This window comes from Hevea brasiliensis, chromosome 3 (assembly GCF_030052815.1).
Source record: "Hevea brasiliensis isolate MT/VB/25A 57/8 chromosome 3, ASM3005281v1, whole genome shotgun sequence".
Classification (NCBI taxonomy): domain Eukaryota; kingdom Viridiplantae; phylum Streptophyta; class Magnoliopsida; order Malpighiales; family Euphorbiaceae; genus Hevea; species Hevea brasiliensis.
In genome coordinates, this window is record NC_079495.1 from 68,826,079 (window position 1) to 68,830,628 (window position 4,550).

Below are 4,550 nucleotides of genomic sequence, written 5' to 3' on the forward strand. Positions count from 1 at the left end.
TTATGTGTTAGAAATATTTTCCAGGGTTCCCCGTAGTCCAGGGCTAGTCAACGGTCCACGCCATAACTTCCCGGCGCGGTCACCCATCACTAGGGTTCTCGACTTGTTTAACTTGGTTATATTTCATTGCTATTATTTTTCCTTTGTTTTTCTTGTATTTTCTTTTCTTGTATTTCATTATTTTATGTCTCCTCATCCATATCTAAGTGTAGTTCTAGGCATCCTAGCTGTCTGGACAACACTGATCACCGGAACAGTAGAACGCACTACCGAACATAGGGGTGTTATATATATGACTAGAACAAGGCCAGAAGAAGAAATTTTGGATTGTGATCCAGAGATAGACAGAACTCTGAGAGCCATCAAGAGGGAAAGGAAACATCAAGAGCATGATCAAGAAGATCCTGAAATTCCAACCATAGCCGATAATAATGACAGACCAAGACTCTTGAGAGACTACGGAGCTCCATCTGTCTAAGGATTTCAGCCCAGTGTCACTAGACCCACAGTGGAAGCCAACAACTTTGAATTAAAATCAGCATGGCTTCAAATGATTCAACAAACCCAGTTTGCAGGTTCACCAACAGAAGATCCACATTATCACCTCTAGTGCTTTCTTGCCCTTTGTAACACATTTAAGATGAATGGAGTGTCTGATCAAGCCATAAGACTCAGAGCATTCCCATTCTCCCTTCGAGGCAGAGCAAGGAAGTGGTTACTTTCTCAACCAGCTAAAATGTTCACCACTTGGGAAAACCTCTCACAAGCTTTTCTAGCAGGGTATTTTCCACCTGCAAAGACTGTAAGACTGAGACTTGAGCTCAACACCTTTAGACAAAAGGAAGGTGAATCACTCTATGACGCATGAGAAAGATATAAAGACCTGCAAAGGTAATGTCCACACCATGGCATAGAGGATTGGCTATTAGTGCAAAATTTCTATAATGGGTTACAACCTTCTACAAGGAGCACAGTTGATTCTGCTGCAGAAGGTGACCTAATGGAGAAAATAGTGACACAAGCACTTGGACTTCTAGAGAGGGTTGCATACCATAATTATGAGTGATCAAATGAAAGAGGAATTGCAAGGAGAACAACAGGGGTCTTGGAAGTGGATGCCCTAAGCATGATAAATGCCCAATTTGATCAGCTCATTAGGAGGCTTGATAAAATGCAAGCCAATGCAGTAGGGATTAATAGTCAATATTAGGACAGCTATGGAGGAGGGTACATGAGTTCAGAATATAACAGCTTCAATGAACCCTCCACAGAACAAATGAACTATATGAATAATGGAGGAAACTTCAACCAGAGGCAGCCCAACAATCCATATTCAAACACTAACAACCCTGGATGGAGGAACCACCCAAATTTCTCATGGTCAAATCAGTAAAACCAGCAAATAAACAAGCAACAGGGGTGTCATACCCTATCCCTCAGTAAGATGTAACATGATCCCTGTAACATCCTCAATTTCGTAGTCCGTATGTCCTACTGTTCCGACGGCTAATGTTTGCCCCGGAAAGTCATAATGTCTGGAACTACACTGTAATGACAGTGAGGAAGTATAAAATAATGAAATATGTGATGAGAAAAATTAAAAAAAAAAATAAAAGAGATAAAATGTGACTAAGTTAAATGAGCCAAACCCGCAGCGATGGGTGACCGCACCGGGAAGTTATGGCGAGGACCGTTAACTAGTCCTGGACTGCGGGAGACCCTAGGAAATATTTTTGAGACCAAATTAAAGGTCTACAGAGGTGTAATTGACATTGAAAATGTCAAAGAAAATTTAGTAAGTTAATTCAAATAAAAAACGAAAATTAAATAAATCGGTAGTACAAGGAGTAAATCGGTAGCACTGAAAAATTCGAAATACAACCCGAAGAGGGGCATTTTGGTCAATTGACAGCTAGAGTTGACTTTTGACCTAAATTTCCATGAAAAATAAGTGGTATTAAATTTTTAAAATGCCATGGAAATAAGAAATTTTACAAGTAATGTAATTAGAGGACTTATGGGGGATTAATTGAAATGTTAATAAGATTTGATTATTATAATGTTAATTATACTTAGTGGACAATTAGTGGAACACTAAGTGGGACTATAAAATGCCAAAATTCTGTCCACTTTCACCTTCATCTGCTTCATTACTTGATTTTGTTGAATTGATTTTCTCTCCATTGTCCTCCATGGCTAGCCACCCATGCAAAGCTCCAATCTTCACTTTCAAGTCATAATTTCTTGTAACTCTCTCCATTAAAAGTGATCCTCACACCATGGGCAGTAGATAGGCAGCAAAAAGAAAGGGGTTTGGTGAAGTTTTGTCAAGCTCAAATTGAGGTTAGTGCTAGTTTTTCTTCCCTTGCTTAATTAAAGTTTGTATTAAGGTTATGGTGAGTAGTTTGGTTGAAAAATTTAAGAAATTGAGTGAGTATTTGGTGTGTGTAATTCTTGACATCCATGAAAAAGGAAGGCAAGTGAATTATAATTATATTCTAATTGATGGTATTTGATGGGAATTAAGGTTGATTAACTCAAATAAAAGTTATAGTAGGTTAATGTCCAAGTATGTGCATGTTAGTGCTTGAATTAAGGGTTTGAAATGGGACCTTGATGCTTTGACAAACTGCCATGTTTGGCAGCCTATAATATCATGAATTTATGTGTGTGAATATGAAGTTTATTAATGAAATATGATGGTGTTGAATTGTAGGCAGTTTGTATAATTGCCATAGTAGTGTATGTGTAATATAAGTGTTGATGTACATTGAATTTGGGTGGATGTAAATGTTGAATTTTAATGGTGTATTGTGTGCATTGAGCACTTGAGTGTTCTACCCAAAATTCTTGTGGAATTGCGTACAATATATATAGAAGTGCCATGATTAAATGTTGAAGTGTTGGGAGGAGGAGGATTGTCAAAATTGGAAGTGTGATGTTCAAATGCAGGTTGTGTATGTTTGTAGCACCTAAATTGGGTCATAAGTGCAAAACTGTGAACCCAATTGGTATGAGGCTAATGGGGGGTGAAACTAGACACCAAATAGGCCAACTTTCATGTAGAAATGTTGTCAAAATTCTGCTTAAAAACTGACTTTAAAAATGACCAAATCCGTAATGGCAACCTTGCAACCCAGATTTTTGACCATATGAACAGTAGTCATTAGGATGACCATAACTCACTCAACACATGTCCAATTAACCTGAAATTTTTACCATCGATAGCTTATACATAGAGCTACAATTCTTATGAAGACACCAAAGCCTAGAATGTTAGTAGTATGCCCTAGAGCATATCATTTAGTATGTATCTTGTACATATTTTTAATAATAAAAGGCATTTCCACTTTTCCGTTTACATAATATATTTATGTGTAATAGAAAAGGTCCATTGATATTTTGTTAGAAATATTATTCTTAAGTTGTTAAGAATTTGAGTGACAATATTTCTAGCACAAAGTATCATAAATAGGTTCACAATCGAGGATACTTCATAATAAGGACATGACTTATCCAGAAAGATTGTATTCTTGTTTGTTCCCAAGTTATTTATATGAGATATAAATAAGATGGAATGGTGAGTCTCATGCCATATAACAAACTTGATAGGCACTTATAAATGATAAGTAGGCCAAACCAGTGACACTTATGACAAGCACATGGAGTTTACTCTTGTCAATGTTTTGTCATAAATCATATCAGTGCATATAATCTTTAGACTTGAGATATACGATTATCTTGTATATAGGTAGTTTGAGTTTGATCTGCTTTCATACTTGTACTATGTATGGGTATATGGGCATGTGTTGGCTCCTAGTTATATATGGAGGTAGGTGTTGATCAAGATGGAATCTGTTCCTCTAAGTAAATAGAGTTAAAATCCTATGTTCATTTAATTGTTCTTGATGTTTCAAGTTCCTGGCCAGGACAGATAGATTTATTCAGAAAAGAGTTTCTGATGAGAAAAATCTTTTAATCAAGCTGGAATTAAAAGAGAACATAATATTCATAGCAAATGGAGTTTGACATAAACCATGACTCGGCTTGAGTTGGGATTTTTATGAGAGAGATTCTAGTGCATGGTAACATATGATTATAGGTTCATTTAAGGTAAACCTTATTACTAATTGGGTGGCCATGGCATGCTATGCTAGGTGTTAACCATGGTCTATGAGGTTCATAAAATGATTTAGAGAAATCATTTATGGTAAGAAAGAGTTACGATGATATTAAGAGTTGATATCATGTCTCATTGCCAATTAGTGATGAGCCTAGTAAGTCACACACATACACAAGTTATCACCTATTTAAATATGATTTAATTAATTAATTAAAGAGTTTAATTGATTAATTAAATAGATTTGGTTTGCAATTAAATTGCAAAGTCCCTAGCATGACTTGAAACCAAATCTAGATTATTGGATGTGTAGTATAAATTAAATTTATATTTAAAGTGTTTAAATATGAATTTAATTGATGAAAATTAATTAATAGAGATTAATTAATTAATTTATATTTGATATAAATTAATTAGAAGAAGAAAATAA

At 35.5% G+C, this 4,550-nt stretch overlaps 1 non-coding gene across 1 annotated transcript; it reads right to left on the bottom strand.

The window, feature by feature from the left end:
* Positions 1 to 805: 805 nt before the first annotated feature.
* LOC131178840 (small nucleolar RNA R71) lies at positions 806 to 912 on the bottom strand. The gene has a single exon (XR_009147848.1). It is a non-coding gene; the product is annotated as a small nucleolar RNA R71 (small nucleolar RNA).
* Between the last annotated feature and the right edge of the window lie 3,638 nt (positions 913 to 4,550).